General features: G+C 54.7%; 1 long non-coding RNA gene across 1 annotated transcript; it reads right to left on the reverse strand.

Moving 5' to 3' along the window:
- Positions 1–707: 707 nt before the first annotated feature.
- Positions 708–14,482, reverse strand: LOC111755274 (uncharacterized). Its single transcript, XR_002789845.2, has 4 exons — positions 13,903–14,482; positions 2,482–2,666; positions 1,491–1,595; positions 708–1,188 (listed from the first exon to the last, which is right to left on the reverse strand). It is a non-coding gene; the product is annotated as an uncharacterized LOC111755274 (long non-coding RNA).
- Positions 14,483–16,240: the final 1,758 nt, after the last annotated feature.

Here is a 16,240-nt window from a genome sequence, read left to right on the forward strand (position 1 = left end):
TTGTGAAATTTAAGAATACAGAGTGTCAACCACAGCCCCTTCATTCAATTTTCTTTTGTGTATGTGTTTATGTGTATGCATGTGTGGGAACAGGGATTTATTTCCAGGCCCTTGTGCATGCTGAGCAAGTACTGTACCAGCCCTTCTTATTAGGTTATTTTCAAACAGAGTCTTGCTAAGTTGCCCAAGCTGTCCTCAAACTTGTGATCCTCCTGTCTTAGCCTCCCAAGTAGCTCAGACTTTGGTCTATGCCACTACATTTGGCCCTAGAAACTTCTAATAAAACTAATAAAGATAGTGAGTTTCCCATGCTGGAAGTATACATGATCTCTAGGCAAACAATTTCCTGAGGGTATTGAAACAAATCTCAGCAAAGCCTGTGGCACAGAACTTCAGGAGTTAAGACTCTTAGAGACCTCACCAGCCCCAGGAATTCTGCAATTGTCTGACCAGAGTCAGAACAACAGAAAACAGAAATCCCTTAACTCAGGTTTTGAAGAGTGAACTCAGGATTTGGTCTTAGGCAGCTTTCAAATGCCACCCAAGTAGCCAGCCTCATTTATAGAGTACGTGAAACCCAGAAAGAACAGCCTGGCTCAGGTAAACCCAGATATGCTAAGCCCCGACTTCCCTGGCCAGTCTGTGCTTCTGTGTTTACCAGCTTTCAGTCATTGTAATGAAATGCCGGAGGCGACTAACTTACAGAGAGAAAAGGTTTATTGTGGCTTATAGTTTTCCAGGGCCCAGTTCAAGACCAGGCAGACTCAGTGCTTGGGCCTCTAGAGTACAGGATGGGTGGCAAAGACAGGGGCAGGTGGCAGACCAAGCTGGTCACCTCATAGCCAGGAAGCAAAGGGAAAGAAGGGGTTAGGATCCCATTGTCTCTTCTCAACCTCAAGACCTCCCCAGGTCCTCAGGACCTCCTGGCAGCACCACCCTGGGCCCAGGCTCTCACACAGCAACTGGAGGACGGTCACTGTGCACACTGCTGCAGCTATGTCTCTCACCAACCCTCATGGTGACTTCCTCCATGCTGCTCTGGTGTCAGATGCAGGTGACAACAATGAGTTAGGCACACACTTGTAACCCCAGCACTCAGGAGGCTGAGATGGGAGGATCACTGTGAGTTTGAGTCCAGCCTGGGGTACAAAGTGAGTTCAAGATCAGCCTGAACTGCATAGTGAGACCCTGTGTCAAAAAAGACAACATTAAAAATTTAAAAAATAATAATTTGTAAACAGTTCAACAGGTGGGACAATGGACCGGGTTGGGAGTTGGAGCCAGCTGGACCCTTCCCAGAACAACCAAGGAGAGAGGGAAGACACAGGGGTGTACAAGAGCTGTGTCCACACCCTAGGAGGACTGGGGACAAAGGGAGCAGATGTGGTCAGTGTGGCCCCAAGCAGAGAAGAGGACCTGGTCAAACTGGGGAGAACTAGGAGTTTCCCTAATCCATAATACAGCAGAAGCGTAAGATTGGGAAAAATTACATTCAGCCGGCTGAATATCCTCAAAGGAGTCCAGAAGCATCTCTTGTGCATGCTGTAGGAGCCTGAGTATAAGAGGGCTGGGGTATACTCAGGGAGAGTGCTCACCTATAATGTGCAAGGCAAGAAAAGAATCAGAGTCCTCTGCCTGGCCCCACAACATCCCTGGCTCCCTGGTCTCTGCACTGCCTTCTTTACGTTTCAGTTTTTTGCTTGTTTTGAGGCAGGGTCTGGTCTTGAACTCATGATCCCTCCTGCCTCGATGTCCAAGTGCAGAATGACAGGCTCACACTACCGTGCCCCGTGTTCAGCACTCACCTGCTAAACCGCACTTGTCCAGGCCCTCACTGACCGCCGACACATCTGCAGGTCCCCATCCTCCTCCTTTGGGTGCTGTGGGACACTCGGTGGCAGGTGTGGCCCTCTTAGCGCTGGGCTCCTGGGCCCCGCAGCCTGGCCCCGGCCTCCCTCTCTGATCTGGCGGTTTCTCAGCATGGTGTCTGCCTTATTCTTTGATCTTAGCCCATGCAGTGGGTGCCACCAAGACCTCCCCTCAGGCCCAGGCCTTCACTCCCCAGTGCCCAAGAGTGCTGCAGTGACAGGCCTGGGGGGGACCGTGGGTAGTGTGAGCTTTGCCTGTGGGGGAAGGGCAACTGCACCCTCGGCTGGTCTGAGCAGGGGTACCTAGGCCTGTTACCTGCTCTGGGCTCTGTGGGGTCAGCTGAGGCCTTTGCTGGACTGCAGCACTGCCTACCTCTTCCCATACCCTTCGCTGGCCACTATGGTGCCCCCCCATTAAGCTTCCTGGTGCAGACTTTCTGACCCAAGCCAGTATGCAGACTCTCTGAGTGCAATGTCTGCTCATTAGTCCCAGGGCCCCCGCACTCTGTCCTCCTGCCTCTGTGGGCAGTGTTTCCCAGTTGCTCTGGGAAACCCCATCTCATTTTATTTGTTGATCCTATTTTATTTTATTTTATTTACCTCCCCAAACTACCTTTCATGGCTGGTCGCTTGTCATTTCTGGTCCCCCCCTCCACCGAGGGTAAGTTCCTCAGAAGCTGTTGTCCTGTCTGTCCTTTGCCATGTCCCAAGAGCTGAGGACAGTGCCTGGTGCATAGCTGGTGCTCACTAAACACACGGATGGGGTGGGAGGACACACATGGGTGAAGAAATGAAGCCCTGAAAAAAAAAAAAGAAATGAAGCCCTGTGCTGGGCTGCTGTCCCCTCCTGCTCGCCCCTCTCCCCCGGCCCCCCCAGGCCTGAGGCCCGGGGGCCCCTCCCCCACTACGTGACCCGGCTGAGCTGGGGCCTCCTGGGAGAATGGAGCCTGCAGCCGCCTTGGCTGCTTGCCCTGTATTGATCAAAGCTGGGAGGCCTGCTGGCTGAGGTCTGTCCCAGCCCGTGGGGGCGGGGAGGAGGGGATTCTGGCGGAGATTTGTCCAGGGCTTGCCTGGGGCACAGTAGTGCTGCTCTGGCTCCATCTGCTCCACACACCCTCTTGTGAGAGGGAGAGGCTCCCCCAGCCCCTGAGGGATGCCAAGCCAGGCACTGACCACAAGTCCCTGTCTATGAGTCCCACTGAGCACCCTATTGGGGTGGGGAGTGTGATGGACACAGGCCTGTGGAGCAGTGCTCTGTGCAGGACCCAGGGTGCTGTTTGCAAGGAGCTGGGGCTTGGATGGAGTCCTGTGTCACAGCTGGTTCTTGCTGTGACCCTGGGGCACAGGAAAAGGAACACAGAGCTGGAATCCCACAGAAGAAGCTTAAGAATGGGCTGGGCTGGCCCTGGAGGCCTCATCTGAGCATGAACAACTCAGACTCATCCTCTGTGGACCTAGAGACAGGGAGCTTAGTCTCAGAGAAGGGACTTGGCCTGGGTCATGTGACTGCCAGTATTTAGGCAGGGCTGGAACTCAGCGTCCTACCCTCAGTTTTGCCCGCTAGACTAATCAAGTAACCAGGCCCTGGACACCTCCAGGCTAGCCAGGTCCAGGGCTGGAGATGTGGGGGGCAGGGCATCCAGCTGAGACATGCAGGAGCAAAGAACCACCTCCTGCTGCCTGGGTACAGGCTCAGCCCCTTCTCTTCTCCAGATTCCAGATTCCTTCCCTCTGATATAGGATCCAGGCTGGCCAGAGCCCTGCAGTGTCCTGTCACTATGGAACTTGATGCTAGAGGTGACTCCAGCATCCTATGTCCACCCGTTGTCCTTTTAGGAAAGGGAAACTGAGGGCCAGTGGTCCCACAGCAAGTTGGGCCCCCTAAGAGCTAAAATAGTGACTTTAGAGTCCTGCTAGGGATGTCCTTTCCTGATGTCACACCTCTCCCTGATTTACAATGCCTAGTGGGCACGGAGAGGCTGAGGCCAGTCAGCTCTGGCTGGAGCCTGAGATCATCAAAACTGGGAAAATTCAACTCAGGCACCTCCCTTCACACAGTAAACTAAAGCCAGGAAGGCAAGAAGCCTAGTGACCATCATTTTGCGGTTACTGTGACACTTTTCTTATTTAATGGTCACAATTTGGCAATAGACTGGGTAAAAATTATGCCTACCACGCTGGTAGTACTTACTGGTAATCCCAGAGTGAGGATTGACACAAGTTCAAAGCCAGCCTGGGGATACATAGTGAGTTCAAGGCCAGCCCGGACTACACAGCAAACCCTGTCCCAAACAACCAAAAAACCCCAAACCCCAGACATGATGGCATATGTCTGTAATCCCAGCATTCGTGAGGCTGAGATGGGAGGATCACTGTGAGTTCGAGGCCAGCCTGGGCTACAAAGTGAGTTCAAGTTCAGCCTGAACTGCATTGTGAAACCCTGTCTCAAAAAGACAAAAAAAAATATATTTTTTTTTGTTTTGTTTTTTAAAGGGTTGAAGAGAGTGGTTCAGTCCGAAGGCCTTGGGTTCAAATCCCAGTACTGCAAAACACCAACCAAGACAAAAAAATTACAGCGCCCATTGGATAGGTGAGGAAACCAAAACCCGAGGAGTAGAGCGGTGGCTGAGGGTGACGTGTGCTGGGCTCTTGGCTCATTATTCATAGATGCAGGCTGCAGATGCCCCTGGCAGAGCCAGGGCGGGGACACAGCAGTGGGGCAAAGCCTCTGCCCAGCCTTCTTTGTGCTCAGAGTTCCCAGGCAACTGACAGGCCGTGTTGCCCTAAGGGGGACACCAACAAACACAAGAGCCAGGGCTGCAGAGCCACAGTGGGGGCCTTAGGGAGCAGTGGGTGCTCTGGGGGTGGGGGCTCAGTCTGCAGGAGCTCTGGGCTCAGCCCTGCCAGCCTTGCGTTTCCCGCCTGCCCACTGAGAGCCTTCCTGAGGATTTAAGACTGTGTCGAGCAGTTGTTTTAAATTTCCGGGCAGGGGGCTGCCAGGGGGGCAGGGGAGGGGTGCTGCAGGCCGTCAGGGGTGTGGGCTGCGATTTACCAGGGCCCTCTGTGGGATGCAGCGCTCCAGGCTGGGGGCTCCAGCAATTGCTTCCAGCTGGGCTGTCAGCCAGGCAGAGGGGGAGCTAGGGCTAGGAGAAGGGGGTGGCAGGAGAGGACTACCAGGGCACAAGGCGGCTCTTTCAGCCCAGTGTCCCCTCCACCTCCCTGGGTGGCTGCTCCATCGGGCCTGGCGGGGCATCCTTGAACATAAATATATCTATAAACCGGGAATCCATCCGGCCTGGACAGCGCTGGGCTTTATGGCCTTTATGCCCTTAATCTTTCATTTCCTCTCCTGCTTCATCTCCCTGCTCACTTCCCCTCTTTCCCGGGAGGAATTGCTGGTCCCCTCCCCCACGACACCGAGGCTCTACAGCCCCTTTGTCAGAAGTACCTGTGTGTACAGCTGTCCCTGCTTCCATGGTCTCTGGCTGGTCCCCTACTCTCTCCCTGTCTGCAGCCTGAGGGGGAGCTGGGGAAGAGATGCTTCTCTAGCTCCCTGGCACCCCGAGGGCCAGCCCCGCAGCCTCCTCTCTCAGGTCTGCCCTGGCTCGGGCCAAGGGAGCTGCCACAGCAGCCCTGGCTTTCTGTCCCTTGGCCAGGGCAGGCCTCCCAGACCCTCACTTTGCATTCCTCTAGGCCTCACTCTTGAGACACCAACTCCTGGGGCAGGGCACAGCCTGCCCCTTGGGACCTGTGGCCTTATTTTTCTGCAAAAAGAGGATACAGTTGGTCTACTTTGTCTCACAAATTTGTTTATAGGTGAGGGGGTGAGAGAGCTCTTTGGGTACAAAGGATGCACCAGCCAGAGAGTGAGGAGGCCTTTCCCTTCCACCATCTGCCGGGCTCCCTTTTGTGGAAACACTCTGTGGTCCTTCCTGATGGACCCCCAGAATGAGCCCTGGGACTGGGGCTGGTTTCCTATCTGGCATCTGGCCAGCGTCTGGTTCAGGAAATCTCTCCTGGGAGAGATGCTCCCATTCTGACCTTCATCTCTGTTTTGTTTTGTGTTTTGAGACTCGGTCTCACTGTGTTACCCAAGCTAGTCTCAAACGCATGATCTTCCTGCCTCAGCCTCTGGAGTGCTGCGATTGCAGGTGTGCATCATCCTGCTTCCATTAACATCAGAGAGAACAAGGCCAGAGGAAGCGGGCAAAGTGGGTGTTGGCCCTTGTGCAGCCCCAGCCCACCCTCAGAGAAGTCCTAAGGCCGCAGTCCCTGAGCCTTCTCTTGTCTCTCTCCTGGCTGTTTTCCTGCCTTTGAATTCTGGTCTTGGAAGTTGATGTCTCTGAAAGCGGGTTCTGCTCCTTTAAGGCCCCTGAGTCTCCTGTGCAGAAGCACGCTGGAGAGCTGGCCAGGCTGGGAGGTGATGGCAAGGCCCAGATGCAGGACCTGGTGGGTCTCAGATTGGAAGAATGAGTCTGCAGGAGACAAAACCTGTCAGATCTCCCTTTTGTGCTGGAGAACTGGGATGGGGAGTGGGGGGTGGTGGTAGGTGGATTGGGGGGGTGGTGCTGGGGCAGGTGAGAGGGGACTGAGTGTGGTACCTGCCCCTCCCAGGCCTGAGAGGGCTTTGGCTTCCTGGGGCCGGCCCACAGGTGGTTGTGGTGGTCACTTGCCTGGTCCCCCAGCCTACACCGCCATCCCTGTCCTGAGCTCCCTCTGCTGTGCTGCCCTCTCCCAGTCCTCTGAGGAACCCCACAAGGAAGGTCTCACACTTCCCACTTCACAGGGACCAGACAGGACATTCAGAGAGGGGAGTAGCTTATTTCTAGGATTTCTGCTAGACAAGACAAATAGCAGGATAGCAGCAAACAGCAGGACAAATAGATTTGGAATCAGCTGAGGTCAGTGCTGGTGAACCTATGGCACGAGTACCACAGTGGACATATAGATCCCTCTCTGTGGGCACTAGGGACAAGTCGCCCCAGTATTGCCTTAGTAGCTGAACATTGGATCACAGAGGACATAGGCATGTGTTGGCACTTTGTGATAAATAGGTGGGTTTTGGGTTGTACTTTGGGCACTCAGTTCCTAAAAGGTTTGCCATCCTTGGTCTAGGTCTAAAACCAGGCACTCATCACCTTGCCCTGGTAGCCAAGGTCACTCAAGTGAAGTAACTTCTCTCAGGTCATTTGTGTACTGGAAAAGGTCAGGCCAGCCCAGCCCTCCTGCCTGCTCTGACTTCTATTGACCTCCAGATGGCTGAGAGACCTTCTCTAGGACACTGGCCTCAAGACGAAGAGATTCTCCTTTGACAGTCAGTTAAGCTCCTGGACCCACCTTGGGGCCCTGGAGTGAGGCAGGAACAGGAAGGCTGGCTCTGTCCGTGGCGGGGCTTCCATTCCCTCCTCTGTGAGGCAGGTTCTCGGTGTGGGGTGGCAGGGCAGACTCCCTAGGATAGAGGTGAAGGTGGGCAGGACCGGGTGCTCAGCAAGAGCAAATTCCCTCCTTCCCCCTCCCCACCCTTCCTGTCAGCCTCTTTTGCCTTGAGGTCAGGCAGGCCTCAGCCCTGGGCTGACAGGAAGCCAGTTCTACAGGCTGAGGGAGACAGGCAGAGAGGGGCAGGAGGGAGGAGGAGGGCTGTCTTAAACCGTCTGTTTAGGGCTGGAATGTGGCTCAGGCTAGCACACTGGCCTAGCCAGTGTGAGCCCCTGGGTTCTTGTCCCCAGCACTGAAAAAAAAGTCCTATTTAGAGGCAAGAACTCATGCCTGAGAGCTCACAGGGGTTCCTCACGCCAGACTCGTTCCGGAATTTTGGACTGTCTGGACACACTGTCCAGCCGAGGAGGCTAGCAGGCCTGTGAATGCTGGCAGGGCCCCTGAGCACCCCACACGTGGGTGCCCACTTGATGTAAGGGGCAGGAACTAGACAGGAGGGCTTGTCTGGAGTGTATCCCCTCCTGCCTCTCAAGCCATGTGTTCATTTGCAGTGACCTGGGGAGTCCAGTGGATCCAAGGCTGGGCAAAGTCCCTTACTTCAGGGTCTTCTGAGTCCACCACCTGTTCCCCACTCTCCACTGAGGCTACAAACTGAGACCCTTCCAAAGAGGGAGATTCACATTCACCTCAGCTCACCTCTCTCACAGGAAAGGCGATGCTCAGGCTCTTTAAAAATAAATAAATTGAAGATCAGGCTTAAAATCCTGTGTGAATACTCCCTGGCTGGCTTCCCCTCCTCCTCTGGGTCCTGTGCCTGAGCCCCTGCAGGTGAGCAAGCCTTCCTGTAGTGGGAAGGGCAGGAAGTAGCCTGTATTTTTTTTTTTTTTTTTGTCTTTTTCCTTTTTATTGGTACCAGGGATCGAACTGGTAGGCACTTATGCCGCTGAGCTAAATCCCCAGCCCCTGTAGCCTGTATTTTTGAGAGCCCCACCAGCTCACCTCCTTCTGCCATCCAGCCTCCCCATATCCTTACCAGGGAGACAGAGGATCCCTATTTTTACAGGACCTGGGAGGGGGAGCTGAGCTCTCTGTTCTTTCACAGGCTCAGGCCTCCACGGGTGTACATCTGCAGGGAGGCCTGGCTGGGAGGCCTGGCAGACCAGAGCAGAGGTCCCTCAGCAAGGGGCTGGGTAGACTGAGGTCTAGAAAGAAAGCAGTGAGCATAGCTGGGTATTCTAACTTTTTTTTTTTGGTACTGGTTTCAAACTCACAACCTTGCACTTGCCAGGCAGGTACTTAAGCCAGTGAGCTTACCCCATAGCTGGGTATTCTAAACTCAGCAGGGTCCTAGGGACAGGGGAGCCATGGAACAGAAGGATAAGTGTCGAGTCTCAGCAAACTGTTTTTGAGGGCGAGATCCGCAGACAGAAGCCTTAGAGTTCTGATGAGGGATGGTGGGGGGGCTCCAGTTCCACAGCCTGGGCTGTAGGGGAAGGCTACCTACAGGAGGGGACTCCCCAGAACCAAAAGGTGGCTGGAAGCCATCAGAGACAAGCCGGGGAAAGGATGGCATAGCCCTGAGCTGTCCCTCCTCTGCCCTCCACTGGAAAGGCTGAAGTAGAAAGGTACCCTGGCTATGGCCTGCCAAGTAAAATCCAACACATTCAGTAAGCTTACATTTCAGATAGATAACAAAAAACACACACTCAAGCTTTCATTTTCCTTTGCAACAGAGTCTTACTAAGTTGTCCAGACTGGCCTCGAATTCACAGTTCTGCTGCCTCAGTCCCTGCCCAGCGTGTCCCCAGTAGCTGGGATTACAGGGCCATGCTGCCACCATGGCTAGCAATGAGACATTTTCGTTCAAGTGTCTCCCGTGTAGTACTTGGGATACATTTACACATCATTCATGGCTTAACTGAGATTCAGTTTAACTGATTGGAAATTTAATTCTGACTCTGATTCTCAGGCTAGATGATCCTTGGGCCACTGGCCTCCACTAGGAGGCTGGCTGGGCAGGAGGGGACGGCAGGGGGTGGGGGTGGCCTGAGGGCAGGTCCTAGAGGTTTTCGGAGGCAGTGTGGGAGGGGCAAGACCAGCGCTGGACCTCGGAGCCTGGAGCAGAATGGAAGCCACACTCCTAGGGCAGAGGAGGACACAGGAATGGGGCTCTGGATGGCTATGGCTGGGGTTCTCCAGGGCCCTCCCCGAATGACTCTGTCACTGCTGGGGACAAGGTTATTAGCACAGCAGCCCTGTCTCTGCCCAGCACTCCCATTGGACACCCCCCTTTCCACACCTGGCTCAGAGAAGAGTTTGGGGGACAGGCCACATGGCAGCCCGGCATAGTCCCTGGCAGTACCACCCCAAGTCTGCCTTCTGCGGGCTTCTCAGGGCCTCCCTCTGACTCCTGGAATTTGACTTTATCTCCCCAAAGGTCACCTTGCCCATGGCCCTGCCCTGGGGGATGAACATTCCTCACATTCCATGGCCCTCCTTGGAGATGGCAGGCCCAGGTTCCCAGCTGTCCTCTCCGCACCCCTGCCCCTTGGTGGGGACCTCCTTAAAGGCCTGCAGTGGGTCATAGGGTCTGGGCTGAGGCCTGAGTTTGAATTCCCAATTTCTACTCTGGCCAGGTGACCCTTTGGCACACTGTCACTTGGCAGGCTGTCAGGTGCCTCATGCCATGTACTTAGAACACCTGTCTCGGCACTGGGCATTCAGGGGCCACGCTGCACCCACATTAGCTTTTGTGCTGTCTGGGAGCTGAGGTTCCCTCATTTTTTTTTTTTAAATTTCTGGTAGTGGGAATTGAACTCACAACTGAGCACTTGCCAGGCAGGCGCTTATGCCACTGAGCTAAATTCCTGGCCCAGTTCCCTCATTTTTTTAATTTTTATTTTGTTTATTTATTTATTTATTTATTTTTGGTCTTATTTGTTTTTATCAGTACCAGGGATTGAACTCACCACTGACTGCTTGCAAGGCAGGCACTTATGCTGCTGAGCTAAATCCCCAGCCCCAGTTCCCTCATTTTTAAAGGAGAATAATAACAGAACCTCCCACAATAGGTGAGGGGCTGGTGGGAACAGAGGCAGGGGACCCCACGGCCGTGGGCACTGGGCCTCTGCTCTGAATACTGGTAAATGGGTTCCCTGTGCTATCCTGCAGTCTCACCCCTCTCTCCAGGACACTGGGTGGGGATTATTTGGGAACACACTCCAGATCCCTGGGTCCTGGACTTCCCCAATCCAGGATCCTGAGCCCCTCTCTCAAGACCTGGGTCTGTCCTCCCACCGGACTCCAGGCCCAGAGGGAGCCTGGCCGTGGGGGGGCCCATGTGTGCATACAAGGACCCTCTTAGTAAGGGACAAAACCTGTAGCAGAGAAGGAGCCATGCAGGAGGGCACCTGGGAGTGCTTGCCTCTGGCCATGGGGCTAGCGGGCTGTCTAGGGGAGGGGCTCTGTCTAAGGAGATTGGCAGGGGCAGCTCCGGCCCAGCTGGGTCAGTGATACCTGCCCAATCCCAGGCCTACGCTGAGAGCTCACTCCTGGCTCCAGCAGAGGATCCAGGAATGTGCACATTAAACAAAAATGCCTTCCCTGAGCCAGAACCCACGCTGAGAGCCTTGTGTTCCAGCACCCCGTTTATTTCTGACAGTAATCCTGCAGGGTGGGGAGCAAGGAGGTAGCTGAGGTCTGGCAGGAAAACTGGTCTAAGACCGCATGGCTGGTCAGTAACAGAGCTGGGACTGGTCAGCATAATAAACGGCCTCCTTGTATTCCTCTGTCCCTCTCCCCAAAGTGAAGCCCCCCCAACTCAGAACAGCCCATATAAGGCTAGGATGTGTGGTGGTGCACTCCTGTAATCCCAGCACTAGGGACATTGAGGCAGGAGCTCACCATGAGTTCAAAGCCAGCCTGGGTTACACAGTGAGCTCAAGGCCAGCCTTGGCTGCATAGCAAGTCCCTGCTTCAAAAAACCAAAGCCAAATAAACAGACAAACACAATAAAAATAGCACCTGTAGGGGCTGGGGATTTAGCTCAGCGGAATAAGCGCCTGCCCTGCAACTGTGTGGTCGTGAGTTCGATCCCTGGTACCGATAAAAAAGAAAAAGACAAAAATAAAATAAAATAAAAAATAGCACCTGTAGACTTCCTTAGAATTCCTGAATCGATCTTCCTCCCTGCTTCCCTCCTCTCTCCCTCCCCTCCTTTCTTGTCTTCCTTCTTCATCAGCTGGGGATGGAACCCAGGGCCTAGCGCAGCCTAGGCAGAGGACTACACTGAGCTACATGCCCTTCCCTGAGTTTCCTTTGAACAGAGTCTGTTTGGTCCCCAGGAAAGAGATGCTTGGAATCCAGTCAAAAAAGACAATTGGGCCTCTTCTCTGTGGAAGGGGCTGGTGGGTTGGCAAGACCTTCATCCTCCTGATGACTCAGAGGCAGCGAGCGCTCTGTCTCAGAAAGGGTTGTTCCCATCCAGACCGTACTGTCGCATGCTGACCTCTCCGGCCCAGAGCTCTTGCTCCACACTGAAGTCCTTCCACCCTGCCCTTGCTACCCAGCGGCACTCATCACCACCCACCCTGTAACACTCCCCCCTCCAGAGCCAACACCAAGTACCCATCCTCGGGCCACCATCTTGCTGCCTCTCCCTCCTCAGGGCCATGATCCTGCCCTCCGCTTCCCCTCCTCAGGCCTCCTTGTCTCCCATAAGGACCACTTGCCCCTCCAAACCAAGCCATACAGGGCAGCCAGAGACTGGCAGGGAAACAAGGGACAGTGTCACCTCTCTCTCCAAAACCCCACACTGTCCAGTGAAGCCCACACTGAGTGCCTTTGGGAATGTGTGCCCCCACCCTGCCATGCGTCACCTCCAGGGCCTTGCTCAGGCTTTCCTGGCTTTTTCTGACTCCCAAGACTCCAAGCTGTAGTACTTCAAGAAAGACCCCCCACCCCAGGCTGGGCTAGGGCCCTCTACCCGTGCTTTTCTGCAGTGCTCACAGCCTGATGTAAGAATAATAGCTGAGGGGCTGGGGATTTAGCTCAGCGGCATAAGCGCCTGCCTTGCAAGCAGGAAGTCGTGAGTTCGATCCCTGGTACCGATAAAAAACGAAAAAGGCAAAAAAAAAAAAAAAAAAAAGAATAATAGCTGAATAGTCACACACACAAACACATTCATGGTACAGACTGAACCCAGGGTCTTTGCACTAAGTCACATCCCAGCCCTTATTTACTTATTTATTTTTTGAGTCAGGGTCTCCTCTCCCTATGTAGTTCAGGCTGGCCTGAACTCACCTTACAGCGCAGGCTGGCAATCTCCCTGCCTTATCTTTCCCTCCCAAGTGCTGAAATTACAAACATGTACCACCATGCCCACCCAGTCTTGGCCCTATTTTTAAATTTCGAGACGGGGTTATCATAAGTTTCTAAATCACAAAGGCTGGGTTTGAACTTGCAATCCTCTGGCCTTGACCTCCCTGGGTGCTAGGATTCCAGGGATGTACCACCACACCTGGCCCCATAGCTGATACTAATTTAATGGCAGGTCACCTTCCTTGTAAACACAGGGGACTTTTTAAAACTTTTTTTATTTTTGGTATGGGAACTGAACTCAGGACCTTGCAGTGGCCAGGCAGACGCTAGTGCTGCTGAGCTATACCCCAGCCCCAGCCGATACTGAGTGCTGCCGCTACTTTGTTGGTCCATCTGCTCACAATCATTACAGAAGGCAGGTGCTCTGCTCACCTCCATTTTTCAGAAGGGTAAGAAGTTCATCTAAATACTGGGGTGGGTGTGTCACCCTTCTAGGATCCTGGAACCCAGGCCATCAGACTCCAGGAGGTAGGTCCCTAATTCTGAGATGCTCCCCTCTGCCACACTGGGCAGACACTGAGGCTCTACGCCTTCGTGACTGACAAGGGACATCTCAGAGAGCGGGGTGGTTCTGAGCCACCTTAGGCACCCAAGCAGCCAGCACCCGAATGGCTCTGGTCCAAGGCCACTACAGCAGGACTGTGAAGGCCCCAACAGAGGCCTCGCTGGGCAGCCAGAAGGTAGCTCCTACGCAGGGAGGCCATGGCGCCTGGGGGCGGGGAGGGGGAGTTGCCATGGGGACCCCGGTGGCTGCCCCGCCCTAGTGGGGCTGGGGAGCAGGTGGCTGGATGGTGCGGACTGGGGGAGGGGGAGGAAGAGGCCCATGGGTCTGCCCTGAGCCCCTCTGCTCCTCGGGTAGTTCCCTCAGCGATGGTGGGGGAGGTTCCAGATTGGGCCCAGACTCCGGCCTTCTCCAGCCTTCCGAATAACTTGGGCAACTCATCACCTCCGCCGCCCTTACAGGCCTCAGTTTCCCCAACTGTGGACCGAGGTGTTGGCCCAGGTTTCCCACCCGTGCAAACCATTTTTTGTAGCTCTGGGATAGGGCTGAAAAGATTGATGGCTGGGAATGTTTCATCCTCCTGTAAGGAGGCCTCTCATCAAAGGATGCACCCTCAAAGATCCAGAACCAGGGGTGCCTGCTGAAGGAGCCAGCAGTCTCATACCCAATATCTGCTGTGTACAGCCCAGACAGGGTGGGGGACTTCTCCAGACTCACCCAGCAAGGTGGAGGCAGAAACACTGAGAGACCGTGGTCGTGGTCGTGGTCACAGCCTCCCTGGGCTCCACCCAAACTCTGGAACCAAATCCGGTGGGGGGGGAGGGGCTCCAGAGGAAGCAGACTGGCCTTTCTCAGCTGCTGAGGTGCAGGGAGAATTGTTTGAGGCACCAGCCAGAGGCCGGAGGCCGTACAGGGAGACCCCTCAGGCCCACTTAGAGACTGCACCCAGCCGTGTGCCCTGGCAGCCTGGGCAGAGGTGCCGGGTGCAGCCTCCCTGCCTTGTCGGCCCTGTCCCTGTCTGTGTTGGAAGAGGAGCGCCCCACCAGGCCATCTTGCCCTGTGCCCCAGCTGGGCTTTTCTCAGGAATAAGGCCCTGTCTTCCCTGGAGCACGAGGTCCCTCTGGGAGGCTGGCTCTGAGCTGGTCTTGTAGGGCGCTGTGGGCTGTGGGGGGGTCTGGCCTCTGTAGATGTAGAGTGCCAGGAGGAGGTAGGTCTGTGCCTTTAAGGCAAGCTTGCTGCTGGAGACACACACACACACACACACACACACACACACACACACACACACACCCCACAGTCTCCTGCACACAGTCATGAAGCCACACACACTCTCCCAGGCTGTGTTCTCTCCCTCTCCTTCCCTCCCTCTCTTCCTTCCCTGTTTTTTCCCCTCCCTTCCTCATTTTTCCCTCCCTCTCCACACACTGCACACACACACGCACAGCCACACACACAGCCACACACCCAGAGTCACCCACCCTCTCCTCTCCCAGGTCTCCTCCTCTCCTCGGTGACAGGAGCAGGGGAGAAGGCAGGGCAAGGAGCTCTGACCTAGAAAATGGGCCCTGCCGCCTCCGTGCTGGTTCCTCTTGGCATCACTGCTGGGGTCAAGGCTGTGGGAGGCCTGGGGGCCTGGGGAGGGGGGTCAGGCTTGAGCGAGGGGGAAGGGATTGCTTGGCCAGGGGCCCAGGCTGTTGGCCACAAACCCAAGAATCAGAGGGGGCCTCCCCCTTTATCTCTATACAGAAAGGTGGGGCTCACTTCTAGCACAAAGGAAGCAGGCTTTAGGGGCAAAAGTCATGGCAACTGGGCGGCTTGACCATAGCAGGATGAGCTATCGACCTTCTGATGTGACGAAGGGGTCTTGGACCCCCGCTTAGGTCATTTTACACCTTTAGTCCAATCCCAGAGCAGAACTGAAGAATTCTCTCTTTTGCTTCGAGGGCTGCAGATGGATCCCGAGGGGCATGTGTGTGCGCGCGCATGTGTCTCCTAGGGATTGCGCTCCAGAGTCTCATCCCCTACAGTTCCAGTGCTGTTTCATCTTTTATTTTGAGACACGGTCTTCTCATGTTGCCCAAACAGCCTCAGACTTAGTCTTCCTGCCTCAGCCTTCCCGAGCCTTGGGGTTGTATCCATGTGCCACCACACTTGGCTGCACCCAGTGCTTCTGGAATGCTAGGCGAGCCCTCTACCACCAAGCTACGCCCCCACCCCTGAAGACTTGAATTCTTCCCAAAATTCTGGAATGAATCCTTTCTTCTTCTTACTCAGAATTCTCCTTGGAGAAGTTCCATACCTTCTCTCCTAAATCTCAGGCTAATTCACTGGGGAACTCCTATTTATGCTTCAAAACTCAAACCAACCAGGGCGTGGTGGCGCATACCCTGTCTCAAAATAAATAAAAAGGGCTGGTGATGTGGTTCAGTGGTAAAGTGCCTCTGGGTTTGATCCCCAGTACCATGAGGAGCAAAACAAAACAAAACAAGCTAGCTCAAAAGTACCCTCCCAAATATAGCATTTTCCCTGTCTCAATATCTTGGGCAGAATGGGTTTCCATCTCTCATAGGCATCTGGGCCTCCTGCACTTTCTGTAGCTGCAACACTTGTGTAATTTAATAAGGACGTGTGTTCCTGGCCTGTGCATGTTGCTTTACTCACACCCTGTCACCTGTCATCATACGCCTCACCACAGGGGTGTATGTGACCTCTGCGATGAGGACTAGGGAAACTCCGTCTCAGCTAAGTCAGCCTGGTTGCATAGCTAGACGTGATACGAACCCAGCCACTTGGCCTCCCTGTTTTCCGAAGCCGCTTACCCAGGAAGACAAGGCTGGAGAGCTCCTGGAGAGGTGGGAACTCATGATCACTCTGTGCGCTGAGACCCAGCCTCTCCATCAGCAAAGAAGTACTAGAGGAAGATGCCATCTCCACCCCTGGGGCCACAGGCACAGGGCAGGCAAGAAGGGTAGGTACCAGGGTCTACTGGGATGGCAGGAAGCCAGGGGCCCTTAAGAACCAGTGACCCAGAGGGGGACTGCCGGAGGCCCGGGGG

The sequence above is a fragment of the Cavia porcellus genome, unplaced genomic scaffold (genome assembly GCF_034190915.1).
Source record: "Cavia porcellus strain 051 isolate PalLab524CR breed Dunkin Hartley unplaced genomic scaffold, mCavPor4.1 scaffold_25, whole genome shotgun sequence".
NCBI classification, from domain to species: domain Eukaryota; kingdom Metazoa; phylum Chordata; class Mammalia; order Rodentia; family Caviidae; genus Cavia; species Cavia porcellus.